Below are 23,283 nucleotides of genomic sequence, written 5' to 3' on the forward strand. Positions count from 1 at the left end.
TATCTTTTTTATGAAAAAGAAGAATTCTCAAGACTTACGAGAGCTCATGCCAAATAAAGAAAAAAAAATACACATACGCACACAATAGCGTCAGCAGAGAATGATAAGAAAATTATTTTTCTTTTAAAATTTTATATATTTAGTTTAGAAATATATTTAAACATTTTCCATGAATGAAAGATAATAATAAAAAAAAAAATAAAAAAATTTTTTTTTCGACTAGTTAAAATTAATAAATATTTATTTATAAGTAAATATTTATTTTTATTTATTTATTTATATATTATTTATTAATTCCCATTTTATTATAAATAAATTTAAAATAAACAAATTTCTATTTCTAGATTTTTTTTTTATAATTTCTATTTGATGAGGGAAAAAATCGCCAATTATTTTCACTGCTACAAAAAGGGAAAAACAAAATAAAAAATAAAATTCCCATTCATTGTAATTAAGAATATTGTCAAGTCCGCCGCGTACAATTAAAACCAATTTCATTTTATAAATTGACTTGAATTGAGGGAAATCTTTTTTAAATGACTTCAACTTGAAGTGATGGTTCCTCTTAAATCGAAAATCAAGAGAGAAGAGCGACACCAGAAAACGCCTTCTAAATTCAAAAGAAGAAAAAGAAAAAGTGAGTGAGATAGAAAAAGAATGAAAGAAAATAAGAGATAATGCAAAGAAGCCAATGGAAAATCAGTAACGAATCGTTTTCAGTTGCTACCAAATTTTAAAATGTAAATCCCCTCAAAATTTCCCAATCATTCTTTAAAAAAAAAAAAAAAAAAAAAAAAAAAAAAAATCGAACACTTCAGAAAAATGTTTAAAAATACCAGAAAAATTCAATTTTCAATCTAGCGAAATTTTTTCTCAATGTAATAAAAATTTATGAAAATGAATTCAAAACAGAACATTTTGAATTTGATAAAAATTTATGAATTGAAAACAAATTTTTATTTCTTCATGTTGAGTGCAAAGACAAAAAAGAAGAGAAGATATGGATAAAAATAAAGAATATTTTTAAAATGAAATTTTTTTCTCGTTTGAACTTTAGTGATCATGCCAGTGGACGGATTTCCTAGGCAATTTCCTACCTACGACAACTGGAGGTGTGTCATTCTTGTAAGCTTGCGACGTTGCCTTTCCTCTCTCTCTCTCGCTCCAGAGTTGCCAAATCTTTTCTTTGCCATATATAGAGAGACGAAGAATATAATTCCTCATTAAAATTACATATAAATTTATATTCATCGCAAAGGACAAGTTATAGTTATTCATTCATAGAAAAGAGGAAAAAACCAGAAATTACTCAAAAATTTTTCGAAATTGTTTCCAATTTTAAAAAAAATTTCTTTTTTAAAACTAAAAATTATACTAAAAAGGAAATTTTAATAAATTAATTATTATTATTTGGCAGAAATTCCTTTTTAATAGAATTTTTCCTCGGAAACCTAATTTTCTTTTTCGCCGAATTTTTAGTTTGTTTTCTTTTTGTCAAATTTTCATTTAGAATAATATTATTAAACAGATTTTTCATTTAGGGGCATTTTCATTTGATAAAATTTCATTTTAGCTCAATTTTCATTTGGGATCTTCTACTTAATAACAATTTTCCTAAATGAAAAAATTGTGCTTAATAACAATTTTCCTAAATAAAAATTATGCTTAAAAAAATTTTGTCAAATGAAAATTCTCCGAAATGAAAATTCTGTTTAAGTAAACATTTTCCAAAATGAAAATTCTGCTCAATAAAAATTGCTCTAAATGAAATATCAGCTTAATAAAAATTTTGCTAAAGGAAAATTCTCCTTAATAAAATTTAGCTAAAGAAAAATTTTTCCAAATGAAAATTCTGTTTAATAAAAATTTTCTAAAATGAGAAAATTCTGCTTAATAACAATTTCCCTAAATGGAAATTCTGTTAAATAAAAATTGTCCTAAATGAAAAATATACTTGATAAAAATTTTGCTAAATGAAAATTCAGCATAATAAAAATTTTCCTAACTGACAATTCTGCTTAATAAAAATCCCACTAAATGAAAATTCTGCTTAATAAATATTTTGCAAAATGAAAATTTAGCTTAATAAAAATTCACTAAAATGAAATTTGACCAAATGAAAATTCTGCTTAACAAAAATTCTCCTAAATTAAAATTTAGCTAAAATGAAATTGAGCCAATTGTAAATTCTGCCAAGTAATAAAAATTCCTCTTGCTAAATAAAAAATCTAAAAAAAATAAAATCCAAAAACTGAAATATTGTCAAGTAAAAACCATGCTAAATGAAAATTTTCCCCCGAAGTGAAAATCCTGCTAAAAAAATTCTACTAAAAGAAAATCCCTCGTAAATGAAATTTCCAATACATAAAAAATTTCAAAAATTGTGAGAGAAGGGAATTTCACTTTCGATTTTTGTACTTAAAATTTTCCTCTCATTTTTCCCCCCTTTATCTATAAAATGTACACACAAAAAAAATGAAAATTTTTTGCCATCTACAGAAGGCAAAGAAAAATGTCAAAACGTCAAAGCGAGCGAGGCTCAACGTGAGCAGAATTAAAGCAAGTCTCTCTCTCTCTCTCTCTGTATATATACATATACATGTTCATAATATGTATGCAACGTTCTCGCAGTTCAAGCTTCCGGCGAGTGAATTGAGAAGACAGCCAAGATGACGCCTTTTTCTCTCTCTCTATATCGTTGTTTCCTTATTTTTCCCACGATAACGAAAAGTTCATAATCGAAAAAAAATTTAACTCACTTTTTGCTAATTACTTTTCATATATTGCGCAAAAACATTTAACAACTTCTGATACATAACGTCCGGTGGAAAAGAAGAAAAACAAATTTTTTTTAATTTTCCAATTTTCAAAAATAATGCAAATAATAATAATACAGTAAAACCTGTCGGAATGCAACTCGATTTTTACAATTTTATTACAGTAAACAATTTACAGTAAAAGTTGTAATTTTGTAAATTAATTTTGTAAATTAATTTTGCAATATTTTTACGTTTTTTTATTTTTATTTTTTTTTTAAATTTTCATCTTTTTTTTACAATATCTAGAACAAAGTGAAGGAAATTATTATCTTCTTGGACATTATCGATTGCAAAAAAAAAATTTAAAGAGTTGCAATCTAACAGGTTCGACTGTAATCATTTTTAATATTGCATTCATCATTTAAATCATTTTTTTCCACTTTAAAAAAATAATTTATTAAATTTCTTTTTCAAAAAATATTGAAATATAATATATTTTTATTTACATAATAGTAAATTCTATAAATAATTTAAATAACAACAATTTATGCATTAAATTTGTTTGACTTGCTCACGTTTCGATTGTGCAGTGGAATTGAATGATCATTAGCAAATAGATGTTATATTATTACTGATTATAAGTGTTACATCACGTGTTGGTAAGTTTCATAAGACGCGTGATGCTGCATTAATATTTATATTTATATTACTATACATATATTTTTTTTTTAAACAAAAATGTTTTTCTTCATTCAACAACAATTTGAAGTTTTTTTTTTTTTGGTATTTAAATCTCAAATCAAAAACATGAAGATAATAACACACTCTTCAAAATTCTGACCAAAAACAAAAGAAAGGAGTAAAGAAGAAATAAATGTATATAGAAAATTTATTTTCTAATTTTAAATTTAAAAAAATTAAAATTAAAATATAGATTCCTGACTTTTTCCGAATTTTCATTAAAACTATTTACATTCTTATCCTGCTAATAAATTGAATTCGTTCAACGAATTTCATTATTCAATGAAAAAATTTCAATATTTATAAAAATAATTTAATTTTTGCGAAGAATTTTATTAAAATTTTTGACAATAATTTAATTTTTCAACTAATTTTATGCAAATTCTAATTTAAATTATTGAATTTCTCAGAAATTTGTAATATTAATGAAAAGAATTAAATTCTTACAAAGATTTTTACAAAAAAAATTTTAAATAATTGAATATTCTTGCGAACGATTTTATTAGAATTTTTAAAAATAATTGAATTCTTGTGATGAATATTGTTATTTATGAAAATAATTGAATTTTGCAAAGAATTTGATTAAAATGCCTAAAAATAATTGAATTTTCGGGAATAATTTTGTTATTTATCTTTAATAATTGAATTCTTTCGAAGAATTATTTATGTAAATAATTGAATTCTTGGGAAGAATTTTATTAAAATCTAAAAGAATAATTGAATTATTTCAAAAAAATTTAATTAAAATTGTATTTAAATTTTAAAATGATTGATTTCTTTCAAACAATTTTATTATAATTTTTAAAAATCATTGAATTCCTGAGAAGAATTTTCTTATTTATGAAAATAATTGAATTCTTGCGACAAATTTTATTAAAATTTTTGACAATAATTGAATTTTTCAAAGAGATTCTATTATTTATAAAAATAATTGAATTCTTTCAAGAATTTTATTAAAATTTTTAGTAATAAATAACAAAATAATTGAATATTTAAAATGTAATTTATTATTTATAAAAATATTCGAATTCTTGGAAAGAATTTTATTAAAATTTTTGAAAATAATTAAATTTTCCAAAGGAATTTTATTATTTATGAAGATAATCAAATTCTTGCGACGAATATTTTATTTAAATGTTTGACAATAATTCAATTTTTCAAAGAAATTTTATTATTTATAAAAATAATTGAATTCTTGCTACAAATGTTATTTAAATTTTTGAAAAAAATTGAATTTTTTAAAAGAATTTTATTATTTATGAAAATAATTGAATAGTTGCTATAAGAATTTTAATGTAATATCTGAGTCAATGGATTTTTTTGACATATCACTTCTGAGATTCACGTCTAGTCTACGCCAACTTTTATTAACTACATATAATAACTATAATAGATAAACCTAGCGACTTATATATTTACCTTTTTTGTATTTATTAAAATTTTTTTTAAAAAATTAAATTTACATGAAAAATGTTATTATTAGTGAAAGTATATTTGAATTATTGTGAAGAATTGTATAAAAATTTTGTTAAATATAATTGATTTTTGATAATTATTCTAAATTAATTGAATTCCTGTGGAAATTTTATTATTTATATGCAAATAATTGAATTTTGCATAAATTTTATCAATTTTTGTTAAATAATTGAATTCTTTTGCGAAATTTCATGAAAATACTAGATATTGAAAATAATTTAATTTCAAATATTTTTTGAAAAAATAATTATAATAAAAATAAATAATAATAATAATATTGTGAATATTATACGTTTTATTCGATGAGGAAAATTTTCTCATTGGAAACGTACGTACGTTGTACACAGAGAAAATTTCAGAGGAGAAATAAGAGGCTTTCCGTTATTGATTTGCCCTCGAAGCGGAAAGCCGGAAGCTTCCAAAGAGTATATGGGAGGTGGAAACGATTGGAGGCCTTCGCATTTCTCCTATACATACATATATATTATATACAGTGATGGTAGAGAGAAAATATCCAATTTCAAAAAAAGCGAAAAAAACCCCAAAAAAATTGGATGGAGAAGGGAAAAGGGCCAAACTAAAGTTGTAAAACTATCCGTTTTTAAAAGAGTTTCTGCTTGTGAGAGGAAAAAAAAAGTAAAGTAAATATTTCTCATTTATCCCTAAAAACATACATAGGTTTCACTTACACTATGATAGAAACTTTTCTAATACAGTATTTTATATAAAATTTTTATTTATTTCAAATATTTCTATTATTTTATTGTGGGGTTCATTTAAACTTGTAACGCACTGTTACATACACAAGGATTCAATATGATTTTTAGAGGTTATGTCAGGGACGCTATGAAATCCCGCCAAAAATATTTTAAAGTTAAACATAACCTTAAAAAAAAGGAGGGAAATTTAAAAAGTGTTTTCTTTCCTAAATGAGAATTTACATATTATAAATAAAGAATAAAAAAGAATTTTTCCTTTTTTTAGTCGATAAAAATCGAGAAAGGATTCCTTATCAAATAAAATGGCAATGACCTTACACCGTGGTGCATGTTTAATATACACATGCGCACGTATATATAGAAAGAGAGTTTCGAGAGTCAAAATCTAATCGTTTTCTTATCTCCATGAAAGAAAGGTCGCTCGGACAACCTTCGAACCTCGACGATTATGAAAGAATATATACATATATATATAAAAGGTGGGGACGAGAGGTCTACGGACGGAAGGAGAAGGATGGCACAAGAAAACAAGGACGTTGAGTGCGAGGGAGAATCATAAAGTATTGCAAGAGTAAGAAAGTAAGAGACAAAAGGGAAAGAGAGAAAGAGAGAGTTCCATTAATTCAATTCATTCAATTGCAGAGATAACCTAAAATTTATTAAAGAATAAATATTCTTTTTCTAAAAAAAAAATTTATTTATTCTTTCTGCGAAGAATACGGACCTAGTTCGAGCCCTGTTTTAAATAATTTTGCGAATAATTTTATTTAAAAATTCAAAAAATAATTGAATTTTATTATTCTATTTTCAAAAATCATCAATAATTTTTTTTAATAATTAATTATAAAATTTTTAAAAATTCAATAAAATTCTTTGAAACAATTCAATAAAAGCCATTTTAGTTATGCATAACTTAAAATTGATTAAAGAATAAATAGTTTCGAAAAAATTCCATATGGCCGGGAATTGAACCCTGGCCCCTGACATTCTAAATCCAATGACTTAACCATGGAACCACAATCGCACGTCATAAAACAAAAAAAAATGTTCTCTAATTATTTCTCTTAATTACATTTTACTTCGTCATTTCAAAACAGAAAATAGAGAGAGAGAGAGAGAGAGAGAGAGAGAGAGAGAGAGAGAGAGAGAGAGAGAGAGAGAGAGAGAGAGAAACTAAAGCAAAAAAACATTATTTCATCGAATCAAAGAAATGTTTCTTTTAACCCCTTGAGGAAAAAATTCTTTTCTGCTGCAAAAAAAAAGTTTTCTTTACTTTAATCAATTTCTTTTTCGATTGTGCGACAACTCTTGTTAAAATAAAATAAAGGAAAAAACAAACAAATAAATATACAGTGAAACAAGTAAAAAAGAATAAAAAGGAAGAAAAAACTGAAAAACTAAAAGAAAAGAGGGGGGGGTGAAGAAAAAAGAAGGAAAAGAAGAGAGAAAGAGAGAGAAAAAAAGAGAGATAGAGTAAGAGAAAAAGAAAAAAAGTCTGCAATCTTTAACGAGACGATGTCCAATCGATCGGGAGTGGCCTCTCTCCTGGGAAAAGGTCATCCCACGTACGAAATGATGTTTTTCCTTTATCTCAAAAGAATCGCGAATATTACAGAATATTAAAGAATCTTTCAATATTCGTACCGCCAATCCCCCATCTTTCTCTTTCTCCTTTTTTCCTCTTTCTTTTCTTTGTCCCTCAAAATGAAAACAAACAGCGGATGTAATTCCAAATCGAACATAACCTATAAAAATTGTCGTCATAAAAAAATTTTTATTACCAAACTCGTCTGATTGGTCGATATTATAGAGTAGCGCGCGCGTTTATTTCAAAATATCCATTTCAATCCATTTTTCCACTTTCAAAAAATTATTATTTACTTCTAATTATGAATATTTTTATATTTTCACTATATTTTTATTAAAAATAGAAATCTCGAGTCATAAAAAAAGAGAATACGAAATGCAAAAATTGATTTACTCTTCCATTTTTTTTTATTCTGAAAAAATTACTTTAGAAGCAATAAAAAATGTAGGTTATGTTTGTAATTTCTTGAATTAAAGTGCAGAAATGGAAATAACTCTCAATATAAGCCACTGATATTTAAGTCTTCATTATATTTAAAATTATTAATAAAAACTGATCTTAGTTTTACATAATTAAACAGAAATATTTAATAAAAATAAAAATAACAAAAACAACCTTAAAATAATTGCTTCTAAGGTACCCTGTTTCAGAGTGTGCGTCATTTTTATTAAAATAGTTATTCTAGTTAATGAAATAGAAACAAATTTTAACTTTTTAATTATAAAAATAAAAAAAATATATATTTATTTATTTATATTAATAATTATATTTATATTTAATATTGTAATACCAACTATAATATAATATAATAATTTATAATAATAAATATAGAATAATATATTTTTTTTATAATAAAAATATATTTAATTATAAAGTATATCTATATATATTCGTATACATTCACATAGATAATTACACACCTGCGAGAAGGAGGAGTAATTATTTTTACTCAATCACATTATAATTAGAAAAATTTTTTTCCTCCTCCTCTGCCAACTCCTTTTTTTCTTTTTATTTTCATCTTTTCTTCATTCTTTTTTTTTTAAAGAAATAATATTAAATATCCTTTATTTTTTCTCTGTGTGACTCATTTCAAGACCTACATTTCATTCTCGTTAGTTCTTTTTGTTATTTAACTTTATACGAGTCATGAGACTAATGGGTGAAAATTTAACAAACAAAAAAAAATTATTTCTCATGGCAGTGAGGTTTTAAAAAAAATAGGGCAAATTTTATATATTACATATATATAGGCAGTATACTATATTACATTTTATAAAAATTCCATTTCAATATTCATTAAGTTTCATTTTTATAAAAAAAAAAAAAATTCACATTTCCTTTTTAATAATGAAAAAGAAAAAAAGAAAAAAAAATGTAAAAAAAAAAGAAGGGAAAAAATGGAAGAGTAAAACAATTTTGCACTAATTCAATTTTTACATTTCGTATTTTCTTTTTTTTTATGATATGAGATTAAAGGATTTTTTGCGAGACAATTTTTCATTCTAATAGGGCTCATATAGGGACACCTACGTACGTACATGTGAGAAGCATTCTTTTATTTCAATTTAAAAACTTTTTTTCGAATTTTATTTTATATTTTTACTTTTAATTTATTTCACATTTTAAGCGATTTATTATTTACTTTGATTAGTAATAGTTATGTAGTAATAAATAAATAAATAAATAATAATGAAGAGAATTTTTTTCTATCCCACTAATGTTCTAATTTTTTTGGAACACAATGGCAATGTGTTTGAAGTGTTAAAATGGTTAAAAACCCGCTTTTAACTGCGTTTTTAAACTTTATATATGCGAAACGTTCTCTTTTAGCTTTCAAGAGTTTGCTTTGTTTCGACTTATTCAAGTCAGCGTTCCTCTTTAAGGTATTCTTCACGTATATACATGTACACATATTAAATGTGTTTGTGTGTGTGTGTGTGTGTGTAAAACGAGAATATATTAGGTCATAAAATTCACAGAATGTTAAATATTATAAAATATAAAAACAAGGTAAACAAAAATTAAAACAAAAAGTCAAATTTTAAAAATTTTCCAATATTTCTTTTCTCATTCCTCTCTCTCACATTTTCATCATTATGAAAAAGTATGTGTTTTTTGTGTGTTTTAAAAAATCAAGTATATAAAATAATTTTGTTTTTTTTTAAATTAAGGGGAATGAAATAATTTTTTTTTTAAATTAAGAGTAGAGAGTATAGTTAACTTTTATATAAATAGATAAATACCTTTAAAGTCCAATTGGACATAGTTTTTGAGTAGATTTTTGTCACCGATCCTCTTTCTAGAATCACTATGTGTATGTTTAATCTGAAACATATAAAAATTTATTCTTTTAAATCATTAAATAAAAAATAATCTTGTGACTAATTGTATTTAAATTTTTGAAAATAATTAAATTTTTCAAAAGAATTTGAATTATTTATGAAAATAATTGAATATAGTTGCTAAGAATTTTATTAAAATTTTCAAAAATAATTGAATTCCTGAAAATAATTTTATTATTTATGAAAATAATTGAATAGTTGCTAAGAATTTTATTAAAAATTTTCAAAAATAATTGAATTCCTGAAAAAAATTTTATTATTTATGAAACTTGCAAAGAATTTTATTACTTTTGAAAATAATTGAATTTTTTCAATTATATCGTTTTTAAAAAATTTTTATTGTTTTTTCAATCAAATTACGGACTTTACGGACATTTTTGTAAAAAAAACGGACTTTTACGGACTTTGAACAAATTTACGGACTTTTACGGAATTTACGGACCTAGTTCGTGCCCTGAAATAATTAATAGTAATAATATTTATTATTATAATAAAAATAATATTAATATTTTACTTAAGATAGTAATCTATTAATTATTTATAAAATAATATCCGACTACAATCCTATTGTCGGTGGAGAGTGAATTATTGTTGGTATTTCAGAATAAAATGTAGAATAATCAAAAGAGCTTTTAGGTTAAATGGAAGAGCTAAGTGAAATTAGATCATGATATAAAGTATAAAACTTTCCCACTTATCACTTTTTTCTGTAAAAAGATGTAAGTATATACGACCTTTAAAAGCTAAGAGTCGATATAGATCACTTTGTATTCTCTTTCTCTTTCTTATGTGTGTATATCCCATCTCGTAAATTTTATAAATATATGAAATTTATAAAATTTACGAGATGTTGAAACTAATTTTTGAAAATTTACTGCGTTTACAGAAAAGCACGAAAATTTGTCCGATACATCCGACAAAAATGATTTAATGTTTATTAATTCCATTTAAATAAAAGAATTTTTGCAAAAAAAATTTATTAATTCCATTTAAATGAAAGAATTTTTGCAAAAATTCTTCATCATTTTTAATGTTAAATACAAAAAAGTTACATAGTTTAGAAATTTAGTCGAAATATATTTATATTGAGGTTGAAATAGCGATGTGCAAGTACATGTAGAATTTGTAACAAGAAAGAAAAAAAAAATTCCCCGAGTTCCATTCTCTGACAAGTTGAGTAGGAGATTTGCATGAAAATACTGAAAAGATCATGCCCCCACAAAATGGGCCCCCGGAAAGAGTGATATTATCTCAGTGGCATCAAGATTTGTTTGTCTACTGTGCAATAGTAGAAGGCTTGCCTTATATTTAAAACAAAACTCGTTTCTTTTATCCTACATAAGTTACGAGACTACAATAATTAAACAATAAAATAGAAAAGAAGGTTTAAAGATGGAAAAGTAGAAGTAAAAACCAGACACCAACATCAGTAGAAGAGGAGCAGAAAATGAAAAAAGAAGTTACAGATAAAGTAGAAGAAACTAAAACAACAAATAAAAAGGCAGAAAATTATTTGCCTTAATTTAAAAAAGGCAGAGAATTAAATTAAACAGGAGATGAAGAAGCAGAAGAAGTAAAAATAGCTCAAGATGTAGAAAAACGAGATGAAGAACGAGCAGAAGTATAACAAGAAGCTAAAGTAGTAGATAGTGGACGAAACAAAGATAAAGAAGAAGCTAAAATAGCTGATAACGAAAAAATTAAAGAAAAGTCGCAAAGAAGTCGATAGAGACAAAGATGAAGGAGCTAACATAGATGAAAAAGCATAAACACGAGAAGATACAGCAGATGCTGGAGCAACAAATAAAGAAACAGAAATAGTAAATGAAACAGGAGCTAAAATAGCAGATGTGAAAGGAGAAACATGAAAAGAAGTAGCAGAAGTTAGAACAGCAAGTAAAGAAACAGAAAATACTTTAGTCGCGTGCAGAAACCAAAAATTTTGATTTATTCGATTCATTCTTTGAAAAGAACTCATTTTGAAGCCACAAATAAAGAAACAGAACTAGAAGGTAGTCATCTATTGTTCCTATTGATACTGCTTCGAACTGTTTACCTCATCACTTGTTCCTTCTAATATACTGTACCTAATGTCTACCTCTAATCCCTTCTAATACTGCTCTTAATCATCTACCTCATCTCTTCTTTCTAAAACTGCATAATTTTAGGCAAACGAAAAAAGAAAATCAAGATTAAAATCAAGAAGATTCAAGAGAAAAGTAAGCTAAAGCAGTTTTTAAAGATTATTAAGCAAAAGATGATAAAAAGAATAAGCAAAAGCTTATAAAATTCCCTGACATTTCCAGATTTCGTAGCAACCCTGATTAGAGGATAATTTGTAGTAGTAGTAGTAGTAGTAGTAAAAGTATAATAGCAGTAATAGCAGCAAGAGTAAAAGAAAAATAAGGACAAGAACTGAAAAATGATATGAAATAAAACTAAAAATCGTAGATGCAGAAGCAGGAAAAGAAGATCCAGAAATAAAACCCAGGGCGGCAAATAAAAAAGTACAAAAAGCAGAGGAAAGATAAGTGGAAAACTAAAACGAGAACCAAAAGAGAACTAAACGAACAGAACAAGAGGAATGAAAATCAGTGGAAAGAGAAAAAGTAAAAATTACCACTAAAGTAGCAAATGAAGTATAGAATAAAAATAAAAAAAAAAAAAAAAAGGAAAAGAAGAAGAAGAAGAACAAGAAGAAGAAGAAGCATTGCATCAGTCTGCTTGCTTTATGCTTTGTTATGTTGAGTTCTCTCGTATATTTTCCTACGTGTATTCGTCTCCTCTTCTTCTATTCCATTCTCTCTCCCTCTATCTCATTCTGTTATTTCCATAAAGTCTGTGAGTTGCACACACTATACACATTCTCTTTGCACTTGCATGTACGTGTAATTCTACACCAGTTCTCGGAGAAGGGGGAGTAGTGGATTGCACATGATGCTGCCAGCGTGGGTGGGTGGGAGTCTGCAACTATATAGTACGAGTATATATGAGAATCACACACAAACAGAGCAGACAGACCTACACTCACCTGGCATATACGCACGAAAAAGAGAGAAAGAGAGAGAGAGAGAGAAACAGAATCCTCTCGTATTCTTCACGTTCATCTCTACTCCCTAACCCCGCGAATGCAATTCACTGTGCAACGAAAGCTCAAAACCTTTTTGCACGAAACTTGCAGAGAGAAAGAGTCGCATAACCAACATTTTTAGGTTACGTATATATATATATGTATATATAGAAAAGAGGATTTTAAACTCACAGCAAAAGCATTTATAATTTTTTTTTCTCTAAAAATAAAATTGCAACCTTTTAAATGCATCATCATAATCATCATCATCTCTTTAGAATATCATTTTTTTTAGTTCCTTTTGTTCGTCTTTACATGTGTGTGATATTTCTGTAAACGAAGAGGAAAGAAGACCAAAATTTACTAGAATCAAAAAGTCTAAGAAAAAATCGTAAATTTTATGCGAAGAATACAATATTTCTCGGTAAATTTTATTAATTTTTAATTAGTAGTAAATTTTACTGGAAAGTCGTTTCTCGGTTCAAAAACGAGAGAAATTATAAGAAAGAAAGAAATTTATGTTTGACTAGAGTATACCTACTGTTAATAATTTATGCTCTACCAACTGAATTAAAAACTAATTACCCAATCTAAGAATAGTTACGGTTTATTGAGTTTACAATTGACTGTATATAACCAACTTAATTCAAAAAGTACTGAACAAACAACTAGATAAAGCAAAAAAAAAAAAAAAAAACATACTGAATAAAGAAGAAATTTAAAATATAGAACCTACTGAATAAACAATCAACTGAAAGTACACAACCTATACTGAACAAAGAAGCAACTGAAAATATACAACCTACTGAATAAAGAACTTACCGAACGTATATAACCTATTAAGTATAAACAATCAAATAAATAGAAAACCAACTAAAAATGTACAATCTACTGAATATAAAGAACCAATAAAAAAATAGAAAACCTACTGAATAGAATACCAACTAAAAAGACACAACCAACTACAAATATACAACCTACTAAATATAAAGAACCAATAAAAAATTAAGTTCTATTGAATAGAAAACCAACTAAAAACACGCAACCTACTGAATAAAGAATCAACTGAAAATATAAAACCTACTAAATATAAAGAACCAACTGAAAATATAAAACCTAAAAATAAACATCCTATTGAATATATAGAACCATTTGAAAATATACAACCTACTGAACATAAAGAACCAATAAAAGAAAATAAAAAAACTACTGAATAGAATACGAACTAAAAATTCCACAACCTACTTAATAAATAACCAACTCAATATATATATAACCTACAAAATAAAGAATCTACCGAATTAAGATGAACCATAACTGAAAATACAAATCCTACTTCGAGTAAATGAAGAGCTGAAAATACTTAACCTATATTAAACTTACAATGAACTGAATTTAAAAACAAAATTACAGAAATTCATAACATTATTTACGCGTATAAATAAAAACATTTCGAGGAAAAAATCATTATAGCTTGTATTTCGCAATTTAATTATTAATTGTTGTTCTAGAAATAATGACAATATATACGTGTGAATATAAAAAATTGTAGTGCATTTTGGTATATATATATATACATTACACGTTTTCAGCATCATCAACTAATGCAGAAGATATATTTTGCATTCATATATTTAAATTCAACGCGCAATTATTTCTTTATGGTTGGAACGAAAAAAAAATTATGAAAATTTTATCAAAATATGCTAATTTAAAATTTTCCATTTAGCATACATACAGTGCAACTGATTTTTATAATATTAAAAAAATTTTATTATATAAAAATAAATTGAATGAAATATGATGCTTGTAAAAATTTATTGTACTAGTTTATATATATGCATTTTCTTTATGATTTTTATATTATAATTATATAATATGGTATATTTTTTAATATTGCTTACTATATTATATAGTATTTTTTATTTTATTTTGTCTACTATGTAGTAATTAATTTTTAATTTAAAAAAAATTCGCCTCTTTTACTTTTAAGTATTACAATATTAGCTTTTTGATGAGAAACATTCCCGAGACAAGTCAATGATGTAATAACGTTGTACCGGATGCATCGATTTTTTATACACAGCGTCATGTCACCACAAAGCAGGTATATGTGCAAGCCTTTAAAAATGACTTATACACATACGTCGTCGTGGGCATAGAATTTTAAAGTCACTTTTTTATGTCAAAAGAAAGAAGAAAAGAAATTACGAGCGACGTAAAATAAATTAAAAAATATATATATGCATATGCAAAAATAATACCAAGAATATATAATATAGTATAATAATATTATATATATATATAATACAATATAATATAGTATAATAATATAATATGTATAATATATAGTATAATAATATAATAAACAAAAAATAGAAAATAAATGTTCATTGTAAAATTGAATCAATTTCTACATGCGTGTAAAAATATGTTTATTCAAATGACACACAACTTTCCAAACAAACCAGTTTCACGACATTTATAGATTCTTATTTTATACACAAAACCGTATTACATACTTTTTTTTCCTTTTTTTTAACAAAAAATCACCATTTTTAGATAAATAAGCTTGTATAATCAGTAATATAATTAGATAAATTTTTTCCAAATTACTTGAGAAATACTAACGTGTGTAGACGATAAAATTTTCAAACTCAATTCATTAAAATGTTTTTAGAACTGTTATAACATTTCTAGTATATAATATCAAAATAGATAATAATAAATAAAATAACAATTTAATAATGATATAATAATTTTAAAGAATATATTCGTATAATATAGTATTGTAACATAAGACTATAAATTATATAATATCAGGAAAATACTAAAAATGTTACACTCTGATAATAATTTTACAAGTCATGTCAAGAACATTTTAAAAAAGAATCAAATTAAAATTATCAAATATAATATAATAATTAAGTATATTTATATATAATTTATATATAATAACATAAATAATTAAATATAATATAAAATAATATAAAAACTATGGTTTAGAGACTATTTACCATTCCTATGTTTAAAGAGCATCAGAAAAGGATTTTTTTCTTTTAATTAATTCCGGAATTGATTTCTGGAGTTAAACGACCTGCTATATAGAAAGAAAACTTGATGAGAAGGGGAAAACAAGAATGAGTTGGGTAAAAAATAAGGAAAAAGAGAAAAAGAGGTAGAGAAGAAGGGACTATTTTTCAAATTGAGAGTGAACTATATATATATATATTTTGTTACTTGTGAACAGATCCGGAAACTACAACCAACTCTTCGAACAACGTTAAAACGCCACGTTGCGAATTATGCGTTGCGCCATTCCTCAACATAGTCATACATAGTATGATCCAACTTCTCTTTTCTCATTTCAAAACTTGATAAACTCAATGTTTTTCTCGATCAAAGTACTTCACTGATAATTGATAAGGTGCTCCATGTTTGTAATTTCAAAAAAAAAAAAATTCTAATTTCAAAGAAAAATTCATTTTTCAATAAGAAAATATAAATAAAATAATAAAAAATTAAAATAAAATACGATATAATTGGAAAATATATCGTACATTAAAGAGTAATCAATATAATACAATTATAACATATGATGTAATAATTATATATTTAATAAATGTAATAGTATAAATAATATAAAAAAATTATTTTTAATATTTTCTAACGCAATTTAATAAATTTTTTTTAACCTTTTGCATACGAGTAGTGAATAAAAATATACATATTATTTGCATACCCGTTCTCTAGAGTTGAATTAAAAAAATAATTAAACTTCTTTTCATTAATAATTCCATATAAACATTTATTTTCTCGCCATGCGCGATTGATGAATTGTTAAAATTTAATAAATTTTTTATTAAAACGAAATAGTCTAATTGCTTAATTTAAAATATTCAACCTCACTTAATAAAGAATCAACTAAAAATACCAACCTACTGAATAAACAACCAACTAAAAATATCAGCCTACTGAATAAACAACCAACTGAAAATATAGAACCTACTGAATAAAGAACCAACTGAGCTTACAACCAATTGAAAATATACAACCTACTGAATAAAGAACCAATGAAAAAACCTAATAAATAACCAACTGAACAGAAAACCAACTAAAAATTCATAACCTACTTAATAGAGAACCAATTGGAAATAATCAACCTACAGAAAAACACACAATTTGCTAAATAGAAAATTATTAAGAGTAAAACAACACTAATTGAAAAAAGAAAAATTGGAATTATCAAAAAAATGAAATTTCAGAAAAAAGACAAATGGCTAAAAAAGCTTTTATTTTTTTTTAATATATTCTTTTTTTACTCCATTATAACGGAAATGATTCCGGTTTCCTGTCGAGTCGAAACGATAATAAAAATGGGTAAAAGTCATACTGACGACAAATATCCATGCAAAAATGCTAAATTCCGCTTATATTTATAGTTTGTCAATAATTTCTAATAGAGAGAGAGAAAAAAAAGAAAGACACAGAACACTGACTCTCTGGTCTCTGCGTAGAGGAGAAAAATATTTGCCAGCGAGAGGTATAAAAACGAAAAATGAAGTAGAAAAAAAAACATGGTCAACGTTGAATTTCACAGAATTTAGAACGAGTAAAACACTATAAATTTACTAAAACGTTTACTCACTGTAAACACACTGTTGAAAGAAAGAATAAAAAAAAAATTGAAAGAAATTCCAAAACGACAAAAACTATTAAATTCTAAATAACATTTTTCCGACATTTTTTTTTTTTGTTTCTCAGAAATATTTTCCTCACCTTTAATTTTTTATTTAAAAAAGAATTTCTTTCCTTATTGTATTTTTATTTTCAAAAAAGAAAAAAAATTCTTGAAGGAAGAAGATGAAAATAAAAACCAAGAAAGAAGAAAATTCTTCCAAGTTTAACTCTTAAAACAGAAAAAAGCTTTTCAGCGAAGGAATATTTCCCCGATTGACAATAAAGTGTAATAAAAAAAATTTTAAAGCACTTGAAAAATTCAGATATGGAGAAGAAAACTTTTTAACGATACATGTATATAAGCAGCGTGTGTTTGAGAGTGCGTGTTTTAAAATCAAAACCAACTTTTTGCCAATTGTTATCACAATTATTTTCTTTCGGGTAAATGCTCCTATCTTTTATTTATAGTAGGTGCATGACTCATTGCAGATCGATTATACATAAACATAATGCTACGTATACGTTCTGCTTTCTCTAATGAGCACAGTCAACCCGAGTGGACCTTCAACACACACTCACACAGATGTATGCACTTAACAAATATTAACGTCTCTATAACCCGCTACTTTTTTAATTAATGTATAAAAAAAGCAAAAAATATTTTATAATTTATGAAAAAAAATTTCTTCACGTATACGACCTATTTAAAAGAGAATCGATTGAAAATGTAAAACCTACTGAATTAGCAACCTAATCAATAAAGAACCAACCCAATAAACAATAAACTAAAAATACACAACTTGCCGAATAAAAAAACCAACTGAAAGTATACAACCTACTAAATAAACATCCAACTAAAAATATACAACCTACTTAATGGAGAACTAACTGAAAATATATAAAACCTACTAAATAAACAACCATCTGAAAATATATAGAATCACTTAAAAATAAACAACTAACCGAAAATATATTACCTTGTAAATAAAAAACCAACTAAAAATACAAAACCTACTGAATTGAGAACCAACTGAATATATAGAACCAATAAAAAACCTACTAAATAAATAACCAAATGAATAGAATATTAACTAAAAATACACAACCTACTTAATAAAGAACTAACTGAAAATATTCAATCTACTTAATAAGGAACTAACTGAAAATATACAACTTACTGAATAAACAACCAACTGAATATATAGAACCTACTACCCGTGTAGAAATCACCATGCTATGCCTAAAATGATTATTGGCCCTAGCTTGGACCTAACTTGGCAACCCCTTTTTATATATCCTAGGCTGGTCCTAACTTGGTACTAGCTAGGAGATCCAGTTATGACTTAGAAAAATTTTTAGGAAAATAAAGTGTCAAAATTGATACATGAAAAACATGTAAAAATTGATAAATATTCTCAATTAATATTTATAAAATTAATTGATAATCAAATTTGTTTAAACAATTTATTGTTTGACATAAATCAGAAAATTATACAAATACTATAAAATAAAGTTAATTTATTAATTTATTAATTCAGCAATTGTTTAAACAAATAATTGTTATTTACTAACTTTTTACACAATCAACCTAGAAACTAGCAGTTTTTTCTAATTTTGCAATAAGTAAATACTCAGATTAGTTAATTGCAAAATTTTAAAAGACTACAAGTGTCTAGACGCTTTATTGTCTCAAGAATTAATAAATAACAACAATTTTTTGTTTAAACAAATGCTGAATTGTTAAAATTATAAATTATCTTCATATTTCACTACTCAAGTGTAATAATCGCGAAGTTAGATAAAAACTGCAAATTTTTAAGTAATTTGTTACAAAAGTTAATATAACAGCAAAATTTATTTATTTATTTAAACAGATACAGACTGCAATATAATTATCATTAGTAAAATATATTTCTAATTTCGTTCGCTGATTTTAAGTTTCGTTTAAGTTGGTGCTAAACACTAAGAGATATTGCAATTCGAATGTGGGCTGACCCACCCAGGTCCAACCCAGGACCTACCTGGGCTTCCTAGTTTCATTAACAAAAATTTCTAAGTCCAAGTCTAAAAAATTTTTGCAACAAAAAATTAATGCTTAAAATTGTTTAGAATAATGAAAAACGTGTTTTTAACATAAATTTTTTTGACATTTTTTTAAAAAGTGGATCACCCGCTTAATTAATTAGGAAAAATTTCCAAGTCCAAAAGACGAATATTTTTTTTAGACCAAGAAATTAATGTTGAAAATGATTGAGAACAATGAAAAACCTGTTTTTAACGAAAATGTACAGATATTTTTTTTCTTGATATAATATAAAAATATTAATTTTTGAATTTTTATATTTGGATATTATTTTATTATTATTGTTGTTGTTAAACTATTTTTTTTATTTATTATCGTGTATTAGTGTCAATAATTACTATATTGAATCATCAAAAGCAAGTCCACAAGTCACTGACAATAAAAATTTTCATCTCAACTAGTTTCATTAGCATAGTGGTTAGGGCGTTAGTCTCGTAGTCCGTAGGTCGTAAGTTCGATTCCCGCGTGCGTTAGATTTTATTTACTTCTTAGGTTTGCGTTTATTCCGATTTTTCTGCATTGTATTCGTATAAGTAAGCAATTTAATGATTATATATACTGTAAAATAATTTAATTAACAAGTTTCTAATTTTTTTTATAATTTTTAATGTATATATTAGAGGAATATATATTAATCTCTACATATACTAACATTATTTATGAATTCGCTTTTGGTCATCACTTAATTGAAAAAAATAATAATTAATTAAAACTAATACTTATTATTAATAATTTAGGTTATTTCTTTAACAAATATTATTAACTAATTAAAATTATAATGAAATAGAAAATACTGTCTGAGATGGTCCTTTCTAGGTCCTAAAATGGACCCATAAACTGGTCCTAACTAGGCTCCCAAGTTAGGACCAGGCTAGAATCGCATCACCACCCATTGTTGGTCCAACCTACACTGCCAACCTAGGACCAAGCTATTAACAGGGCAAAATAGGTAGGACCTGGCTAGGACCAATTTTCATTTTCCACACGGGTAAAGATAAACAACCTGCGGAATATATAATCAACTTAAAATGCAAAACCGAATGAATTAAGAACCAACTGAAAATAAACAACCAACTGAAAATATGCAACATACTAAATGAAGAACCAACTGAAAATATAAAACCTATCAAAAATAAACAACATACTGAATAAAGAACCACCTAAAAGTACACAACCAACTGAAAATATAAAAACTACTGAATAACGAACCAACTGAAATTATATCACCTACTGAACTTATAATAACTTATAATAAATATACTATCTTATGAAGAACCAAATGGAAAAATACAACACTATTTTATAAAGAATCAACTGAAACTACACAAATTTGATAATTGACAACCTACTGAATTTAAAGAACCTACTGAGAACACACAGTCTACTCTACTTACAACCAACTGAACCTACTGTGACTATAAAACACACTTTATGAATTAACATCCACTTGATCAATAACCCACTATTATTATATTCAACCTAGTAAACTTTTAATCAACTGAATTTACAATCAATTTAATATGCAATTATTAATATCTAATCGTAAAATAAAAATAGTTGTAAAAGTTAATTAAAGAGAATTATAAATAGAAGGGAATAGAATTGAATGAGAAAAATAAAGAAATAAAAATATGAAATTATTTGAATGGAGAGAAGAGTTATAAAAGAAAAATTGAAATAAAAACTAACATTCATATAGAATATGTATAGATGTATAAAATTCTAAAGAAGTCTAGAAAAAAGAAACTCTCATAAAAAATTCCTTATACAAAAGCTGACGTCGCGTCGATATTGTGATGATCAGCATTTAAAATTGACCCTGATTTTGCGACACGACGAGGCCTTAAATTTCTCTCTAATATATACACATATACACAACAGTCAATATTGCAAAATTTGATTTGCCGCGTCAACATCAAAATGGCGTCGTTTCTTTCATTATATCTCTCTATATATACCATTCTAATAACTAGTTTACAATGTTGTCAACTTTTCTTTTCTTCTTTTTTTTTATTGTCTTGTTAAAGGAACAATATAATGGAAAGTTTTTCTTTTAATAATGTATTACGAAATTAAAATAATTCTATCTTTCACAAGAAAGCCAAGATGTCAACGCTAATATAAAACTGTGTAGTATATATCGATTTGCCTTTCGTCGCTTGGGCAAAGTCTCAAACTCAATACTTGTTTTTTACTTAAACAAAAAAAAGAAAAATAATTTTTTTTATATTGTTTCACTTGTAATAAAAGTATCTGTCATTTATCCACTAAGAGAAATAAGAATAAGAAAAATATCTAATTTTCAATTATGTAAGAAGTTTTCAGGAATCTGACACTTTGCAAAGCGGGCAAACAGAAATTTAAATTAAAGAAAAAACAGAAAAAAATAATTGAAGAAAAAGAAAAAGAGTGCAAAATGATGAAAAAGATCAAATAAAGAAGAAAGTAAAGAAAATATTTGGAGAAATTCCTAACGGCCAAAGTTTTAAAACCAAAATGAAAGAGAAAATTTCTAATAAAATTCGAAATTGATAAATATTCCTCGAATCACGGGATCTTAAATTATAAAAAAAGGGAGAAAAAAGAGGCTGAAAAAGCAGAATTCAGTTTCCTTCGTTGTATTTTCAAAGCGTTTCACTTGGTTGGATACGACGATCGTTTCTGCGTCCTTCGGAAGATCATTGGATCGTAAAATTTCCCCGTCCCTGGGTAAAAAGTCAAAAAAAAAAGAAAAGAAAAAATACGAAGCACTATAAACTCGAGAGAAGGATATCCAAAAATGTATATTGAGAATCTGCTCAAAAATTATCTTTAAGAAATTCACAGGAAATATGTAATTTCAGGAGATAAATTTAAGAAAGAAAAAAGTAAATTCAACTTTTTTTTTATCATCATTCACTCTCTGAATATAAATTTTCAAAACTCTTATGTATTATCTCAAAAACGAACGTCAAAAATATTCGATGAAAAAGTTTTCCTAATTATGTAAAGAAATATCTCCTAATATTCCGAAATCCGAATATTCTAAACTTCCTAATATTCCAAAGAAATATTTTTAAAAAATCCAAACAAATAGTTCTTAACATTCCTGAAGATTATATCCTAACAATAAAAAAAATATTTTTTTAAGATTTAAAACAAGTACTTTCTAATAATCCTGAGATATTCTAATATTCCAAACAAACTCTTCCTAATATTCCAGAGGAATATCTCTCAATATTCCAAACAAGTTCTTCACAATATCCCAGAGGAATATCACCAAACATTTTAAACAAATATTTTCGAATATTTTAATATCTTCTAATATCCCCAAGGAACATTTCCTAATATTCCAAACAAATACTTCCTAACATTCCAGAATATTACAAAACACGAAACATTTAAATATCCTGGAATATTACATATTCTCATCCAAATATGGTCAAGGACAGTTTCCAGTGTGGAATTTAAAAGAAATGAAACTATGGGGCGTTCAACGCAAACATCTGGGACGTGGTACAACGAGTCTAACGCGTAGACACAACATTTTTCTCATAAAAATTATTTCAATTGCATAACATTGCAGGTTTCTTGACATATTTAAACTGAATTAGAAACTATTTTCATTGAATTCTATTTTAATTTATCTAATTTAATTTATCACTATTAAATGAAAATTTCACTTTTCTATTATATTTTTAAAATTTATATTTAATTTTTTATAGTAATAATTTTCTCGTGAATCAGGATAAATTAAAAAAATTTTTAGAAACACAATTTGACGAATATTGTAAAACATCTCATAGTCACAAGAGAACGCTCAAAGGAACACGAAACCAATAA

At 25.3% G+C, this 23,283-nt stretch overlaps 1 protein-coding gene across 2 annotated transcripts in view; it reads right to left on the bottom strand.

The window, feature by feature from the left end:
- Window positions 1–23,283, bottom strand: part of LOC122504945 — a 67,681-nt gene that overhangs the window by 30,290 nt on the left and 14,108 nt on the right. For both annotated transcript variants that reach the window (XM_043616338.1, XM_043616330.1), the window contains exon 2: window positions 9,530–9,611. The gene's annotated coding sequence lies outside the window, so the exon portion shown is untranslated. The remainder of the gene's footprint in view (window positions 1–9,529; window positions 9,612–23,283) is intronic.

Source organism: Leptopilina heterotoma, unplaced genomic scaffold, assembly GCF_015476425.1.
Source record: "Leptopilina heterotoma isolate Lh14 unplaced genomic scaffold, ASM1547642v1 Lhet_112, whole genome shotgun sequence".
NCBI classification, from domain to species: domain Eukaryota; kingdom Metazoa; phylum Arthropoda; class Insecta; order Hymenoptera; family Figitidae; genus Leptopilina; species Leptopilina heterotoma.